The sequence below is a fragment of the Ostrea edulis genome, chromosome 8 (genome assembly GCF_947568905.1).
Source record: "Ostrea edulis chromosome 8, xbOstEdul1.1, whole genome shotgun sequence".
Classification (NCBI taxonomy): domain Eukaryota; kingdom Metazoa; phylum Mollusca; class Bivalvia; order Ostreida; family Ostreidae; genus Ostrea; species Ostrea edulis.
Window position 1 is genome coordinate 59,095,796 of NC_079171.1, and position 20,053 is coordinate 59,115,848.

At 33.8% G+C, this 20,053-nt stretch overlaps 1 long non-coding RNA gene across 1 annotated transcript; it reads left to right on the forward strand.

Moving 5' to 3' along the window:
• The first annotated feature begins 10,521 nt into the window (after positions 1-10,521).
• Positions 10,522-11,812, forward strand: LOC130049335 (uncharacterized). The gene is made up of 2 exons (XR_008797838.1): positions 10,522-10,835; positions 11,126-11,812. It is a non-coding gene; the product is annotated as an uncharacterized LOC130049335 (long non-coding RNA).
• The last annotated feature ends 8,241 nt before the right edge of the window (positions 11,813-20,053 follow it).

The following is a 20,053-nucleotide window of genomic DNA, read 5'->3' on the forward strand; positions in this document are numbered from 1 at the left end:
TTTTACCCATCATATGTATATCAATTATATTACCTTTCATATCCAACGAAAAATAAGTACTCATTTGATTAATTATAGTTCGCGCTTTCGCACGTGTAGTTTGGCTCTTCTGATTCAAGATACGAATACAAAAAGAGTACCGTATACGTGTTATACATATCTACATATTTTCGCGCCATATTTCGGGAATCGCTATACTAGAATCGTTTCTTTTTTTTTTGTCGTAGTGAGATTCAAACTCCCCACCTCCCGGTTACAAAGTGAACGATCTACCACTGGAGTACTGCGACCTCTCTCCTGCAGATGGTCAGACATGTGATGTACTGTATGTGATGTAATTCATCGCTTGTGATACATGTAACAGTATTAAGGTAACATTGAATTTTCTATTCTTATTGTATAGCGAGATTTACAGAGCTCTCCGTGTATATGTGACGAGTTTCAATATCAAAAATGATAAAGTCAAAATCTATGAACTGATATGAGACCATGGATGTAAAAGTACGCTGAAATGTTTGATGAATTGACATGTTTGATAAATCTAAACTTTAATTTATAAAAATAGTTTGACGTTCTAAATAACATGCACGTGTTAAAAAAGATAGACAAAGGGCAGATAAAACATGTTATTTTCCAATCATATTTCATTGATCTATTTTGATGTTTTTTATCGATATTTTGCAAACAAATTCCAGTGATTTGATTGTTGTTAATCAATATTTTCGAATAGAATTTCACTGATTTTATTGTTTCTTTATCAATATTTTCCAATATTAGTTCATTGGTTTAATTCTATTATCAATGTTTCCAATAACAAGTTATTGGTTTAATCATTCTTATCAATACTTTCAATCTAACATTTCATTGATTTAATTCTTTTCAGCATGATTAAGATACACAGCAGTTCTACGGTTGATGTTTTTTCTTAACGTTACAAAGTCCGATATCTTAAGAATTTCCTCACAGTTGAATGCTTTATTACGATAAGTGCAATGAAGAGAGAGAGAGAGAGAGAGAGAGAGAGAGAGAGAGAGAGAGAGAGAGAGAGAGAGAGAGATTTCTTGTGATATGATATGTCGTTTAAACATGTGACCTTCATGATAGAGTTTGACCTACCTTTAAGGGAATCTAACCTGGACAATATCTTCTGAACTATATATTGTAGCGCTTTGATACTTTGTACAACTATACCTTATGTCAAGAAACTTGATTTGACGACATGATGTTTGACCTTGTGACCTTCATTGTGTAGTTTGACCGAAATTTTAATTTTTTGTTTTCAAGTCTAATAAACTCCTGACATTGGAATAGTGAGTGACACATACTTCTGACAAGATCTTTTGATTTTGACCTCGCAACCTTGATTTTGGATTATTATTTACATTTAAGAAAAAGTAATTTAAACAATTTTCTTGGAAGTGTTTAAGGTAGGGGTGTCATGCATTGTTCATCTACCTTGAAAGACACAACGTGTGTTTCTAAACTTTTTCATTTTTTTCAGCAAAATTAATTCCTTTTATGACTAAAACTATTTTAAGAGTGTTTTAAATTAAATATTTTGCGTAGTTTTCGAGTTTCAAAGCGATGGAATTCAAACCCTGCGATATGCATATTTTACGCGACATTATGTGTAACATCATATGCGTCCTCGGGTTTGAAACATCTATTAGCCATTTCATAAACAGATTAGATTTAATTGACAAAAAAACAATTATCACGTTAACGGCTTGTAAATAATATTGCATTAAGATGTGTTGCGCTGTGCTCAGGTGTACTAGTTGTCGGTAAAAAGGATTTAGACTGAGTATTTTTCAATTTTTCGAAGGAAGGTACGAGAAGAAAGACGTCGATAATTTTTTGTTGGAGCAAGAACTTTACCTTAATAACAAACACCCAGTCACCTTTCAAAAACCGCTTGGACAGAGACCCAGATAAACTTCGAGAAAATGGATATATCGAAGCTATAAGCACTGGTAGGCCTACAGCATACATTCTCTTTTGGTCTTCAAATTCAATACACACTCGAATCAACTGACCTTCACTTTGTAACAACATGTGCTATCAGTTGAACTACCAACTAGTAGATTTACAAAAAAATAATAATGACACAAAATAATTGAACGTTTAATATAAGTAATAGAATTTTGTATTTCCTAACTTTAAAATGAATTATAAAATAATTTCCTCACTAAACTCGTGAAATCTTTCAAGAGTGCGCGTCAGGATAATGCCGTGCTCTCACTTCCTAACGACGTGCAGATCACTATTCAATAATACTAATAATAATAATAATATTGCTTTATCAAAATAATGTGATTTCCACTAAATTTGAATATTTTTATTGATTTGTGTGGGTTTTTTTCTTTTTCTTTCTTTTCAAAATGCATCCGTGACAGTAAGTTGGCCTAGGGCCTAGTTGTCAGCAATGTAACGTATTATAATTTGTCTTATCCGAAAAGAAATAATGACTGCAATGTTTATTTTAGAAAAAAAAAACAGCGCCAACTACAGATGTATAAAGGAATAAAATTACCAAACAGTTTGTAGACAGCGACCCATATAAACATTATTTACTCGCAATATTGCCGATTTCATACTTGCTTTCCTCGCCATATTTGGGTATTTACATCACTATGTGTAAGCACTGGTAGCGAAAAGATATACAACTCGGGAGATTTGTCAACATCAATTTAAATGTTGCCCATGGTGAATAAATCAGGCCCCTAAAAGCTGAGTTTTTAATAATACCTCACCTCACTTTCACAATCCAAAGGGCGCATATAACGTCAATGTACCACGTAACTACCTACCTAATTAACTAGACTTTTTTTTCAAATCGGGGCTGAGATTTAAGTTTGTATTGTGGTTAATTATCGAAACATTTTGGCAAACGAACTACTAGAATTAAGTACTATAAGCAAAATGAAGACAAAATGCATACAATTTTGTATACTTTGAGAACATGAGATGTGTCCTTTAATGAGATACCTGCTATTCGATACCAGTACTTTTTTTACTAGGGTAGTTTGAAATTCAATGTTACTCTTGTAGAAAATACCAGAGGTATATAAAGTATTGAAGTATAACTCTCTCCATCTATATATTGTTCATTTAACTATGTCTACACAAAGTGATCTTAAGCGGTTATGTGATTCTCAAAGACAGATGTTGTGCGTGTGTGTTATTAACTGTCTATTTAGGATTGCGCGAATAATATCCGTATTTTCGCCCAAATGTACTTTATATTTGGATAATATTCATGTTTGATATGAAACCATCTATATATTGTACTTCCTGATCAGACTCTTGATTTTTATAAACTGCAAAACATCTGACCAGTCATCATTCAAAACAAGAAGCACTATTTGATTCTGATAACATCCTCATTAGAGACATCTTGATTGGCACGAGTGGAGTGTGTCACAACCAAGCATGAATACTTGATACAAACGAGTAGGTTTTGCTGATTGATCAGCGTAAATATACTTTAATGTTTTAGAAAAATACACATTCCCTATACATTGCTATCAGCCCGGTCGGATCTAGTTAGACAGTCACTGGGATGCAATAATCACATTGGAGTATATAAGCATATTACGGGTAGAGTAAAATAGCCCATCTGAGAAACATATATACGGGTAATGTACAAGTAAGACCACCCGTATTTCTTCGCTTTATGAATATTAAATAAAGATCATTGATAGTGGTGAGTACTTAATAAATGTAATGATGTAATTCAAGACATTATTAATATTTACACATTGGTAGACAGTGGTTACTTAAAACACGATTTTAGAAAGATTGTCCATCGGTCTAATTGTTTCATTATAACCAATTTATCAAATTGGAAATACTCTCAGTGGTGGTAAGCTTTTAATTTGTTTTTGCTAGAATATCATTTTTTGGTCTTGGCAAATAGAAATGAAATACAGAAAACAGAAATTCTCGAACCAAAAAAGAAAAAACAACAACCCCAAATTCAATTAAAAAAACAAATCAAAAGCGAAAACAAAGAAAAGTGAAATAAAAGAAAAAAAACTTTCAGCATTTACTGTTTTACTGTTATACTATCGTTTCGTTCACGAAATGAAGGGAGATAAATGGAGAAATAGAGATATTGAGAGGGCTTACCAAAACATTCACAATTCATCGTAAATAGCAGCACCCACACGTGTTTCAGCACCCACATTTTCAGACGTCCGTGTCAGATATTAAACAATTCTAACTTCCTGGTTTGGATCTTAAAGCTGTGTGTTTAACGTAATGTACCTTATCATACTGGAGATAACAGGCTATTGAAATTCTCTGTCTTTAACACATTGCGTTTTATATAAAACATTAAGTCAATAAAGCGACCAGATATTGTCAATAAACATATCAAAGTATCAGGAACACTGCTTCAGAAATAATACTCAATTAAGATTTTCCTGATAAAAGAGATCGGGAAGGATATTGTGTTTTAAAATGCTTAAAAATACTTATAGAACGGAACTTTGGAACTTTGTTTTCTGATTAATATTTCTGAAATATCTATCTATATATATATATATATATATATATATATATATAAGCAAGTTCTATATATGCACAATTATGACATGTCTGTTGCTTTTGTCTTGCTACTCGTTATTTGTTATGTGTTGTCTTTGTCCTATTAATCTAATGTTCTGATCCATGTTAATGCTTTACACATATTTAACTTCCTTATCTGACCTTCTATCTCAAGTATTTCTCTACATTTTGCATGTTAATTGAAATAAATGAAACAAATATGCTACATAGGTTGTACTGTCATTTTCTTTTTGAAGTACATTTTAAGCTCTACTTGGAAGAGGTTATATAATTCGAAAGAAAACATGAAGTCATAGCGTTCTTGAACTTAAGTGTGTTGAAATGAACTTTTTACCCATATACTTTACTTACTATTATAGATAATAATCAACTCAACGTATCGGATACGAATCGGTCATCAAATTGATACACACCACTAGGCGTACTTGTTTCTCTCCCGATTTCTGTAACCGGCGCAGACCGGCAAACTGCCAAGAAACAAGTGTTCCGGGGCATATACGGCATAATCTAATATGGCGGACAATAACATGCTTTCATGGTCTATACCCTTTCTTATCGACGAACTACTGAACGACGACGATTGCACGATATTTTCCTTTCTTAAATCATACTTGTCAAACGGAATGTAAGCATTTGATACCAAGTATTCATGATATAGATATGTCGTACTACTATATATATATTTTCTTCAGTCGTGTTTATCTCTCATACCAACGTTCATAGCAGATATCTTTTGATTATTTGAAAATATCATCTATTAATTTAGTGTGTGCAATAATTCAATTAAAGATATCTTCAAATAATTAATGATACCTTCCATTCTGAATTATTGCGCATTAATTGAATTGATATCATTAATTATTCTGCTGAAGTGCGCTATTGAATCATTGCTCTCTTCAAATGAATTAAAGCGCGTATTAATTCAATATTGAGTTCAATTGATGCACACAATGACTGAATTATTGTTCCTTAGATTATATCATTGATTAATCCAATTATTGCGCGCAATATTCTTTTAGAGAGAGCATCTATATTATTTGAGTTTATGATTGTACCCCTTTTATTTTCACAGAGAGAGAGAGAGAGAGAGAGAGAGAGAGAGAGAGAGAGAGAGAGAGATATATATATATATATATAATTGAATAACTGGCGGTCTTAATAGAGATTAAGTGGCGGCCACCAATATTTACATCTTTACTCTACCTAATTTTGGGGAGTGAAATAGGAAACACACACATATATTTTATTTTGGTCTAGTGTTGAACCTAGTTTTGCTGATTTTTCCAATTATTTTGCATTAATTAATTTATTCTATCTCTTTGACAGGATTCGAAAAAGAAGAGAAAAAACTCAGGGGTTCTTCGAGAAAACAGTGCCACCTTTGTTCCCTGACAGTTTCGGAGGATTTTTTCGAGTGTCAAAAGGGACAGCAGAAATTTTATGTCAGCATCTGGGAAGATGTAGGGAGCTGAAAAAACGTGAATACAAGGGAGGCCGTGAGGAGCTTGCAAGAGATAAAAAAGTATTGATGACACTAAGATACTTAGCTTCACAAGAAAACACAAAGGAAATTAGTGACATATTTGGAGTAACTGAATACACATTCTTGAAATATAGAGGAAAAGTTATAGATTGTATTAACAACAATTTACTCAATAAATTTATCAACTTGCCCAGTGATGCTGAAATGGACACTATTTCTGACCATTTTAATGACATGGATGCACACAATTTTCCAGGAGTAATCGGAGCAATTGATGGCTCACACATTTCGATAGAACCCCCTGTTGAAAATCCAAATTCCTATTACAATAGAAAGAAATTTCACTCTATTGTTCTGCAAGGAATTTGTAAAGACAATCTACAATTTATTCACACTAACATTGGATGGCCAGGTTGGGTCCACGATGCCAAAGTTCTAAGAAGGGTATCAAAAATGTCGCTATGGTCGCAATCATCTATTGGGGGATGGTGCGTATCCATTGAAAGTCTGGCTGATTACCCCATATCGAGATAACGGACATCTCACACGACAACAGAAATATTTTAACAAATGTATCTCCTCAAAGCGGCAAGTTATTGAAAGAGCTTTTGGACTTCTGAAAGGTAGATTCCGTCGACTAAAACACATCAACAATAAATCTGTTCGAAGTTCATGTGATACAATTCAAGCCACATGTATCCTGCATAACTTGTGCATCCAGAATAAAGACGACATTGAGGAGTTTCTGGACCAGGATGATGAAGATGGAGATCAAATGTTGAACCCATTAAACATTGCAGAAAATGATGCAGAAGGGACTTTAAAAAGGATCAACATTACAGATACATTGAGTAACTAATGTATGTAATTAAAAATAAAACAAAGCAAAAATGTTAAGTTTTAATTTGTAAAATGCAAATGAAAACAATTGAATAAATCATGAACCGTTACAATTTAAGACTTAAACATAACAGGGTTGTACAATCTGTTTGTCTAGTGTCAAGGCCACACACTACATGCAAGTTCCGACTCCGACGACTCTCAGTGTCTCTCGAAGGTTACACATTTGACAATGCAATAAAATGTAAACGTACTTCACAATCGAAGCAAAATAAAACAACCTGCTTTTTGGCACATGAGGAAAAAATGGGTAAATAATGCACATGTACATATATTTATAAATGGCACATTGGTTTCAGTGTATTGTATCTATGAAATTGCTATTTGGCACTTTTAAAAATAAATGGTGCATATGAAACACGTATCAAATGTTCATGTTTCATATCATAATAGATCGACACTCAGTCTTTCTTCATAACATTTGTCATCAAATCCAAAAATCCCTTCAAAACAATCATTTTTTCCTGGTGACGTCTTTCTGCATCTGCTTCCGACTTTGTTAGCATTTCCACCATAGTCTTTTTTTTTCATCTGAAAATAAAGTACATACTATTCATTGCATGTATTGCTGCAAATGTTAACCAAAATTGCAGTCATTGACAACTCGGAAGCCTTAACCCTCTCTCTACCGTATCGGTCAATATGACCGATAGCGCGTAAAAACAGGGCTACGCAAAAGGAGTGTCTATAAATCTTTGAAACTACGGACTTAATATATATGTTTTATATATCATATTTTTGGAAATTTTCTATATTTTTTAACTATGCAAAAATCAATTGAATAAATAAAGCCATTAAATTAAAAAAAGCATTTAAAATGAAAGATGACTTCGTCTAAATATGACGCAACGCTTTATCGCAAGGTCATTTCCCCCTTGCTATGATTTTTTTAATTTTCCCTATGAATGCAATATTTTTTTTTTATATTTTTGAAAAGCATATATTCCCTGCTTTCAGTACATATACAAATTATTTTTAATGCCTGGCAAAGTTATAAGAAAATAGCAATTTTTTGCACATATACGTTGTTTTACGATTTTATTTCTCAATGTTTAAACAGATCGGCGTTTTATCTATATTTATATATGGAAATAGGGAAAAGTAAATACATCCTGTAAAAGTAGAGGAACATTTCTTTCTGATGGACCCTTATTCATATTATAATTCTCGGTAGTTTTTATATTACGATAAAATGAAATTGGGACATGCTGCGCGGTTTTCTTAAAAATTAGCGACAAATCGACGCCGCTAACAGCAATCGACGCGCGTCGCACAATAAAGTGGTGAAAACTATTTGTATTGTCCTCTTTTAGTAAATTCAGTACCTGTTGATACACTAAAACAACATACATACATGTATGAAATAATCAGCCAGGTATCTCTGCTATTTTTAAAAAGCATAAAACCAATATTGGTTTATAACAGTTACACAACCTACTTGTAACTTCATAAAACACCTATTGAGAATGTTACATCGGCAGATTGAATTTAAAAAAAGATAAAGTACTTCAAATTCAGATATAAACGTTATATTTGTTCGGAATAGTAATAATTTTTTTCTCTGCCAAAGAAAGAAAACAAAAAGGAAGTTCGCCTATATATAGCCTGTATACTTTTATTTTTCCGTGATCCGAATCGCGGGGTTTTCTGAAAGTGTGCACGGAGAACACACGTGTTTCCGTTTCAACGAAAACAACACAGCTTCACCGTGACTGTCACAGCGAACGCTTACAAGTATTTTACATCTTTAAAACGACCTGATGTCAGAAGAAGATGCCCTGGATCTCCTGTTACGGGATGACCCAAACGATCATGCATTCAGTATAAATACGTACATGTAAGTTGATGTAGCCACATAGGCCGACTAAAAAGAAAAAAAAATGCGGTTTTGTCATGCTATGAAAAATTCACGATTAATTAACCGCGATTTGATGCCATGATTTGTCGTTTCATGGAAGAAAATATTTATATTTTATGATACCTAAACCAAGTGAATAACACCCTGTCCGGGTCCGGCAGTTTGACTACCCCCCCCCCTTTTCCCAAAATTATCTCCTTATCTGACGCGCGAGTCTAAGAAGAGGGTATATTTAGTGTATAATGGGATGGGATGGATTTAATCAGACTGGGCATTCACGACCGCTGGTGAGAAGGCTATTTTCCAAGTTTTTTTTTCCATGTTTATAAAAGAAATTATCTTTCTATGAAAAGAAAACACAATCTGTTAGGAAAACACACTTTGCATTATTGTAATGATATAATTTATTATCATAATTTGAATTATTTTCTTTATTCTGTAACAGAAATAAAAACAAAATGTGTGTTTGGGCCAAAATGGTGGGTGGGTTAACATCAATCAAAGTCTGATTATGACAGGCTAATGAAAAATCATATTGATTTCTCTTTTATTGAAATGCATCTATTTTATATACACTTAGTAGCTTATGACCATAAATTACATGTGATCCATACATGCTGGTACTTGTATGCTATGAGCTGATGGGCACGTGTCCCCTTCTTGTCGGCCTCCTCCGTGGCCGAGTGGTTAGAGCATTGCGCTCAAAATCACACGGCCTCTCACCTCTGTCGGCGAGGGTTCGAATCCCGTTCGCGCCGGTAAGTGAGAAGTTTTTCCCAGTTTACTTTCAAAAGGTCGGTGGTCTCTCCCCAGGTATCTGGGTTCTCTCTTCTAACAATAAAAAAAAACTGGGTGCCACCAGATAACTGAAAAATTGTTGAGTTTGGCAGAAAACATCAATCAATCCCCTTCTTGCCTAGATTTTCTCTAATTTCGACTAAATCCACAGCCCATCAGAGTACCATGCAAGGGGATTTAGACACTGGGTACCATTAAGAAGCAATTCAATTCAACTTTTATATCTGGGGTCATTCACTTTCCCTCATAGTTTCAGTATTTTCGCTGGACCCTGTAGGTTTTAACCTGAATTTCTTCAGTATTTGCCCTCGTGTATAATATATGTTGGGCATAATGCAGATACCTACATGATACATATTTTTTTCATTACCCACTCTGCTACTCTCGCAATGTATAATAAAATATTCGATTCATTTCTAACACATGTATGCAATTCCTTACCTTATCTTTAAATAAATCTGAGTAAATAAATTTAAGTGCGAAACTGTTCCATGCTACCGTGAAACTTAGATTTTGCTTTTTAAATATAAACCAACAATTCTTAATTGTAATTTCTTTCCTTCTTTAAAAAGGGTATTGACATCCCAATATTTAGTTGGAAGTTCCCAGGTATCATCTGCTAGCGACAGTCTACTGGCAAATCCAGACATGTATTGGAAGGATGCTGATGTGGAGGACACAGGAACACCTGATCCCAGAACTGTGGCATTTCATTCGGGGTGACAACCTGGCTTTCAGTTGGTATGACTCTTTGAGGTTGAATATAGAGTTAAATCAGTATAAATTTGATTAACATTCAAATAAATCCAGGTAATGCATTCACAATTGGAATCATGGCATTATGGTACACTGATATGTGTGTACCATTTTACTGGGTTTTTTTTTTTTGTTTCTTTGTGGGTCTTTTGGCTGCATAACTAGGGATCGTATACATACAAAATGAGACAAAACAATATTTAAATAGTTTCTAATTATAAGGTATGGCACGTTTTATGGTATGGTGGCCAATACTGATTTTATTTGCAATTTTCTTTCAGATATGGGACCCTATTATTTGGAGAACTGCAGATTTTATGAAGCTGTCTTTGACAGAAGATTTGGTTTTCTCCATCTGTGTTGCCATCAACCATTATGCTGAGAATGAGATGGTCATATCTAGGGGGAAGGGTTGCCATATACTTCCCAAGGAAGTTTGCAGCCTCTCACTGAAGAGGAACTGTACAGGTATTACTAGTTTTAAAAACCGATATTGTGGCGGTGATTTCCAGTTTAAAAAGAATAATAAAATGCATCGTAAAAAGATTACCTTTACCAAAATTAATCTGGCTGTGAATGTAGCTCATTTATTAAATGTGTACTACAATTAACTCTGATAAAATTTCATAAGTAATTAAATGCATACTTTTCAGCGGGCCTTGCTTATCGAAAACATTTACAGAGCCAATTGAGTATTCAAAAGCTTTGACAATAAATTAGTATTTAGGACTATGTATTAAGAAATACTTTTTTTCCAGATTTTTGTGCATTATCTTATACACGCCTGCTGTGAAGTTCCAGTCGATAGACAGATATTGGTCAACGCATGCCCCTGTCGGAACAACTCATTATCAAGAATTATGTCTAGAAATAGGTTTCAAGAGGTTAAATATAAGAACATTTTTGTTAAATATGATGCAAGTACATTTAAATCTAGTGATTGAAAGTAAGTACTTGAACATTCGTATATGTTGAACTTGGAGAGGAAAAATGGTTAGTACTTTTTGATAACCTTTGATAAGGTGTTGTTGCTTAGCAACCAAATATAATTGAATAAAAAAAATAGATTGTTTTAGATTAACAATAATTGAAAGATCTTTGTTTTAATGTTGCAATACTTATTCTATTTAATGGAACATAATGGCAAAACGTCATATTATTAGAAAATGATGGACAAGTATATAAAGTACGAAGTTTCCATTTGATGACCTTTGACCTTAATTCTCTTCATCATATTTTTGTGAAAAACCTTTTAAAATGATTAAGATCTATTTAAAGATTATATCTTTAAAATAATGTGACATTTACTAATCATCATGGATTGTAATTACGTTTAAATTGTGTCGAATGGATGCAGAAAGGCAAATTATGGTCAAAATTGTACTATGAGTGTTGTTACTTAGCAACCAAAAATATTTGTTTGTCAATAAAATTGATTAGTTTGATTTTGTTCTTTTTGTAGTATATTAAAAGGCATATTAGCTCATATATTTAGAATTTCCTATTTTTGACTCTAATCTAGTGAGAGGAGTCGTAATATATATATATTTCAGAGAAAAAAGATTGCAAAAATGTGCACTTATATGACCTTTGAGCCCGTACATCTATTTGAGGTCATGGGATACATTGACAAATTTTATAAGAAATTGTTCCCTGTCCAATTCCTAACAGAATTACATGTCATATGCCTACACCAAATCGTGATCCATGCAGATTTAAATCGATTTAAAAATATTGTCATTTAATCTTTAAAAACCTCTAAAATGTGCCGGTAGAGAAAGGGTTAAATACTTAAATTCAGTTAATCGATGATAAGTTAATTTGAATAAATAAATAACTTTTCAGTAACTAGTTAACGAGGCTTACCATTAACATCCATTTTTACAATTTGGGTGAAATTTAAATTCAATTAACTGTCCAGGTTTCATTACAAAATTTCTAGGTGTGGTCTCAGGAAATATGAAAAAATAACTGGCTTTGATGAAAGACGATGGGTTTCGTAAAAAACTGCCACTCTGACGTTTCAGTATCAGGCCAAGTACTCCTTCATTGCATGAACTATACCCAAGGCAGTGGTGACCCCCCCCCCCTAACACTGACATGCACTTGCTCTTCTTGGATATATTAAGTTTTTCTCTGCCCAGAATCAATTTAAAAAAGAATGAATTTTGATAATATGTGACATGTTTTATATATGTATATAAAGAGTTGAATTCAAAACCTTTACAGTAGTACATAATGTTTCTCTAGGTAAACATAAAGTTTGGCTTTACATGCTATAGGATCTTAAATTCCAAGACCTAGAGATTTATAACAAACGACTCCTATGATGCTACAAGGGTACCTATCTATGGAGACGAGTGCCAAATTAATATAAATTCAAATAACTTACCACATGTCTTCCTCTTTTATTTTTTTGGCTGCTGGGTTTTCATCGTCATCATTAGACTGAATTTTCTTTTCTAAATTAATTTTAAAGAAATTGAAATGCTGATTTTCTTTTTTGTTATATATCTTTAAATAAATTTCATGAAATGTGTATTTGAGAGTAAAAATAAAAAATAAATGACTTCATTGTGAATTCACCAATATCAATAGTACCTGATTCTGTTACTTATTAGTGAATACAATATTGTTTAAATAATCTACCTGACTCTGTAACATAAATTGGTTTGCAGTCTGGGGTAGAAAACGTCAACAGCATCTTTTCCCCAATCTCATCACTTACACCTGTATGCAAAACTTATACGGTACCAATTTTGATGCACCAGATGCGCATTTCGACAAATAATGTCTCTTCAGTGATGCTCAACCGAAATCTTTGAAATCCGAAATAACTATGAAGTTTTAGAGCTAAATATAGCCAAAAACAGCGTGTATCTGGTGTTCCATTCCCACTTTTTGTTCTTTGTTTGGAAATTTTAGAAAATTTTTCTTTCAAATATTTTATCTTTAATCGACATTCCTCAGATGAAAAATGGAAACCAGCATCTTTCAGTTTTTGTGAAATTTTGGCCCATTTGTTTTTGACAGGACCTTTCTCATCAGTTTCACGGAATATGTCCATTAAGACACTTTCAGCCTCTGCTGTCCATTGTGTACTGGCAACTTGTACTGGAAAAGTTTCAGGACTTATACATGAAATGCATCAATTGATAACCCTTTGGCTTTTAATTTTAAATTATAGTGTTCAGTCATGATATATTAAAAAAATTCAGACCTCTTTAAGCAATGAAACCAAGATTAGAACAATATGGAGTAATGATTATATACATTACATTGTGTAAGCTGTAAATTATTCAGAATAATGCAGGGAAGATTTCATTCAATTTGACTACATATTAAAATTACAATTAATTCCAAGGGGGAGGTGTCAAGGATTTCATGAAATTTTGAATGCAGTTCAGAATTAACTAAACAAAATCTTAGTGAGATTTGTCACAAACAATATTTTGTGTGAATAACCTGTGTATGTTAAGGTTTTAATCTAAACATGTATTTTACTACTCTAAAAATTTGTATCAAATCATATGGTATCCTCCAAAGTATGATATTGTAATTTTAACAGGAGAAGGACAGAAAGTACACTATGTATATATTTACCATCAGCTTCACTGGTAGCTTCTTTTAAATAGACAATCTCATCCCCCTTAATTTTGGGGTCACCAATTGCCTCCAGAATTAAGGCAGTAGTAGTTGGGTCTGACAAAAAAATTAATACAAATATAAAATTACTAAAAAAATAAACATGTACTTAAAATGTCTGACTGAAGTCATAAGTTATAAATTCTACAGAATATGTATTGCATGTTTTTCCCCGCGGGGGATGGGGGGTTACAACTAAAAATGACCATGTAACAAACTGCGCAATACTTAAATCTAATTCAATTTTTTTTCCTGAAAATGTTAGTGATGTGGGGGAGGGTGACAGAAGTTCAAGGAAATCTTATTTGATTCCAAATATAAATGCACTTACATGACAACAAAACCAGTTTAATTCAAATTTATACTGGAGCATCCCCCCTCCTTTTCTAATCTTAGGTAACCCCGACTTCAATAAGCGCTTGGGAATTCAATTGCAGTTTGGCGATTTTTATTCATACATGTAGAAGATAGTCTTTATTCCTCAATATATAGAAGCCTATGTGATCTCTTTACTCACGTCAAACGCCCGTGTGTAAGAATGACAAGACATGGTGCATGTTTGATGGGAGGGGGACATCTAGTATCATAGTATGTGCGTACCGTTATTTCTCAGTGCTTCTAAAGTCGGTCCATCCACTTTAATACTCGTAGTTTTTCCATCGGAACCATTTATCCTCAGCCGGTGCAGTTCATTGTTACTGTGGGGGAAAATGATGCAATAAAATATAAATCAAAATTTGCACTTTTTTCTCATGCGACTCATCCACCGATTTAGATACGTGTATAATGTGCTTATTGTCGATTAATTATGCTTCAGTTGGCGTGTAAATAATTTTCAATTAGTATGAGTTTCAAAACGAAAGATTAACGCATTAATTTGCAGAAGTTAAATTGCAGATATTGGTTTTCTACCTGTTTGATGCCATCTTGGAATCTGCAGTTGCCGATCCACCCGGTCAATTCAAAGCGGCATACAGCGGCATAACCCGGAATTGCGTGTGCATTTCCGGTCGAGAAAAAAGTGCCCGTGCCGAATTGCCGGTGTTAATACCGGCACAGAAACAACCACGCCTTATGTCTTCTAACAATATTGATAGTTAATAAGTGATCTACCTATAGAATGACAGTATAGCTATATACGATATGTTCGTAGTTAAATATCATCATATATAATCTGTGAGTTATAAACATATTAGATATATTGTACGAATTCATTGGTACATTGTTTACCAATTGACCAGCGTAAACATTTGTTCGCAATTGAACATTTTTAACTTTTTTAGTAACTACGTAATATTCTAATTCTTTCCCGATTTGATATGTAGTGTCTTTGATACAAGAGTGCATTAATTGCAAATTTCAGAACTTCTTGGGATTTGGAAGTGGATTAAAAGCTTCCAAAAATAACCAGTTTTTAGAAATATTTTCGCCACAAAAAGTAAATTTACGACAAACTAAATATATAGTAATGTGGAGCAGGAAGGTCACTGCCAAAATGGGTAATTTCATACTTCCCGGGTTAATGGTTCTGAACCCAGGGTTAATCCAAACTTAGTATTGTATATACTTGTGAGTGTATATGTGTAAAACATTTCAATAATGTCTTCTTTAATGCAATTCATTAATGGGTTGTTAATGATTTCTAGGATGGGGCCAAAATTATTGTGATTGCAGTAAAACAGGAACGGATGTATGAAATTTGCGAATTTTGCAATCCAGGGGTTTTGATTCGAGGACGGATCCCAATTAGTCACACTGTCTTAATGTTACATGTATCGTGTAACATCTTTCATCAGTATAGTCACTTTCAGAACACATGTTGTTTGATACTGTTGCTGAATATAAGAATTTAGCTTATGAATGCAAAACATGAAATGTTTTCTACATCACGCAGCCCTTTGTACTAGCAATATTCTTAACTGATATTCAGTTGACAAATAAGGCCAGTGGGTATCCTGTTAAAATTGTGCACAGATTACCAAATCTTGCCTTTAAATTTCAGATGGAACTTAAAAAAATAGAAAAGTGGAATTATGTATCAATTGTCTGACTTTCTGACGGAAATCCAAAATTTTATGCAAAATTTCAGTAAAGTAGTGTAGACCTTTTTCATTTAGAAATCCTGTTTAAAAAAAAATTATAACAACCAAATTCAGGAAAGAAATATTTTAATCGCAAATAATTAATTTGAAAGGAGTGTATAGTGGTATAAAAATATACAAAATACTCGATAACAAGGAAATGACAGAGGTAAATATTTTATTTCATCAAACAATACTTCCGCCATAACATGAATTCCTTTCCAAACCCATTTAAAATCTTAATTGACAAATAATAATATCCTTTATTTATACAGGATTGCACAATTAGTTGTATAAACTAGTTTACATTGTGGTCCTGTCTAAAACATATATACATGTCGAGAACATATATCACAAAGCATGGAAATATCACAATTTATATATATACAGATAAGAACTAAATGAAAAGAGACAATGACATGAGTATCATTGATGATAAAGATAATGTCTTAGATAGGCTGCTTTAAAATATATGGTAGTTGTGCATTTCCTTATAAAATCGGGTAACGAGTTCCATGAAATTGCTGCTGAAATGATAAAATATCTTCTAAAATATTCTGTTTTGGCTCTTGCAACATAAATGCAAGGTGAAGATAACGAACAGTGATCAATCTCATAACTCCTACAAGCAATTCAAAATAGATAGTTGGGCAAACATGGGACCCTGGACACACCAGAGGTGGGATCAGGTGCCTAGGAGGAGTAAGCATCCCCTGTTGATCGGTCACACCCGCCGTGAGCCCCATATCCTGATCAGGTAAACGGAGTTATCCGCAGTCAAATCAGTATGCCAAGTACGGCTTAACAATCGGTATGAAACACGTCAGACAGCATTTGACCCAATGCGAGGTTGTCTTAACGAACTAGATCGTTATAACGACCATAGAATTTGAGAAAATGCTGACTTCAATCGAGACTGTTGAAATCCCTGTACCATCAACTTGTTTGTCAGTAGCTTACCCCGATTTAAAAACTGACTATACCCAGAACAAGCTCTTGCATATCGAATCAGTTGAGATATATAAACACCATATACAGGTGATAATGAAATATTGCTACTTAAATGTGGGAAGTTGACGATGGAGAAGCTGAAATCATCCCGTTTGTCATACAGTTGAGTTGTCAGTTTGCCGTTAATGTCTACTTTCAATAAAATACCTAAGTATGAAGCAGAAGTGGACGATTCTGTGGTGTCCTTTATTTCGAGCTCACAAGGATATATCAAATCGACATATGAATGAAAGCTATCATTGTTTATAGACAAAATGTCATCGATATATCTAAAAGTCGAATTGAAGGTCACAGCGAGAGATTTTTTCTTCTCACGTAGAAGTTTTTGAATAAATTCTGCTTCATATGAATATAAAAACAGGTCAGCTAACAAAGGATCACAGTTCGTGCCCATGGAAATTCTAACAGACTGTTGGAAGACCTGATCACCAAAGACCACGAAGTTATTGTCAATGAAGAACTCTAGCATATTTTTTATTTCAACTTCAGAGTACTTGTGCGTGGAATCAGAGTGGTGTTTAACAAAGTAAATTTTTGAATGACTGATCACTAGATATGAACATTTCCGTTTTCCGTTTTTGTTGAAGAAGCAACTGTCTATGATGTTAAAAAGTCTAGTCTTTAATTTATCGTGAGGAATGGTCGTGTATAGTGTTGCAAAGTCATAGGTTTTAATGCTATTGATTTGGGAAGAATTCTGTGATATCAAGTTTACTAAAAGTTCTTTAGAATTTTTTAGAATCCACATTTGATTAACACCACTTCTGGCATATGTAGTCGCACAGTAAGTTTGAAGTTTCTCCTTCACAGCTGTTAACATTTTTGCAAGGAGCAAAGATATGAGCTTGGTAGAGCACTTACTGGATCCAGCAATGTATCTTTGTTTGTAAGGGTTTTTATGTAGTTTAGGAATCCAGTATAGGTACGGTAACTCATATTCATTCGACCCATTGACTGGAATATTAAATGTGTCTAAAACTGAAGCATGGTTTTGAAGAATTTCGTCTTTTGAAAGGGCAGTTGGAGTATAAGTATGATTACCAAAATTGGTAAAATTAGAAGAGCTCTGTCTTGTATTTCTTGTAAAGTATTAGTAAAACATAGTTTTCTTGTAAAGAATTAGTAAAACATAGTTTGAACTGGTAAGATTAAGTAATAAATGCATAATATGTGTGAATCAATGAAATACGTATTGAGCTAGTACTTAAACAGTTAAAACAAACTTCGAGATTTTGCTCAAAAGCAAAGGGGTTAATTTCCCTACCGAAGAAAAAACCCCGAAATCCTAAAGTAATATCCAAACGTCTGTGTGGTTGGTAATATCTTAGATTTAAAACAATTTATTCAATTAATAGAGAATTAGTTTGCACAAACCATTGTTGAATGATTTGTAAAGTTCAGGAGCATAATATGTATCACAAATACTAAAGTGTGACTTTATGTATATAGCCTTGATTCAATTATATTATATTTTAGAAAAGGGTTGGCTATTCATGTTCATAAGTTTCTGGGGGCTTCTGCACTGCATAAACCTTGACTGTAAAGTGAATAGTGTGGAAACGTGGGAACCTAGGGTGGCGACTAGTTTCAGTAGTGCGGAAATAGTACAGAAACCCTAGGTTTCAGCGAGTTTAAACCACCTAGAATTGAGGACGGCCTAGGTTTATGCACTCCGCAAACCCTTGTTAACTTGAGGTTCCCAAACTGAAACCTTACGTAAGCCATTTCTTATCTTAAGTTTTCACATAGTTTGCCCATAGTTTCCACACCGTGGAAATCATAGTTACCATGCAGTGATGTTTGATTCGAGAAATTAACGTCAGCACGCCATAGGCATTGTCATTACAAATAAGTAAAGTCTCCGAATTTGATTGATTGATTGATTAATATTGTATAACGTCCCTATCCAGAATAGTTCACTCATATGAAGATGTCACCACTGGTGAAAGGCTGTAAAATTTAGGCCTATGTTCAGCACTTATGGCCATTGAGCAGGGAGGGACCTTAATCGTACCGCTCCTGCTTTGACACGGGACCTCGGTTTATGCAGTCTCATCCGAATGACCGCCCCATTTAGTCGCCTCTTTCGACAAGCAAGGGGGTACTGAGGATCTATTCTAACCCTGATCACCACGGGATATCTGAATTTGAAGATAACTAAAAATCGCATGCACTTGGGTAAATCAACCAAGGATTTTTACCCCGTGGCAGGCATTTTCACCTGTCAGTTCCAGGAAATAACGGGAGGGGTTAAATGCAACGGACCACACTGACACTCGAACCCGGCCCCCCTGAATCTTTAGTGAGGTGCTATATCAACCTGGACACGGGAGATATAATTCGGCTGACACATGTAAGGACCTCAGTTAGTATTGAGAGTGATCAACACTTTTCACGTATCGTAGAGGTAGTTCGGTAATAGTGTAATCGATTAAGTAGAAATTTCGTATTTGTAGTACGGTAATAGTAAAACTGATTGGAGGAAATATCTTACTGGTAGTCCAGTGACAGTGTAACTGATTAAGAAATAACTATCATGACTATGGAATATCGAAAAATAAAACACTATACACGGTTTCAATTTGTTTAACATTAGTAAGTTAGTTGAAGTTTTGTTTTATGTTATCTATGATTTTGAAAGGGACATGGGCAGGATTTGAGCTGAACCTTTTCAAATTATGTTTCTTTTTTTCCTTTTTATTGTTTAGAAGGCTAAGATGAAGTATTTCTGGCGGTCAACAAGAAGTTGAGTGTCAGTTAATACGGTGTTTGGGAGATACAGAGCTCAGAATTCATTGTTATGTAAACAAGGCGCGTGGCATTTTTTGTTTACATAGACTGAATATGCAAGTACAAGTTCCGTTTAAGGCATATTTTTTTTATTTGAAAGTTAATTCCGAACCCAATTAAACAGCTTCTAGAGTTTGGCACCACTCATTTTGTCTTAAA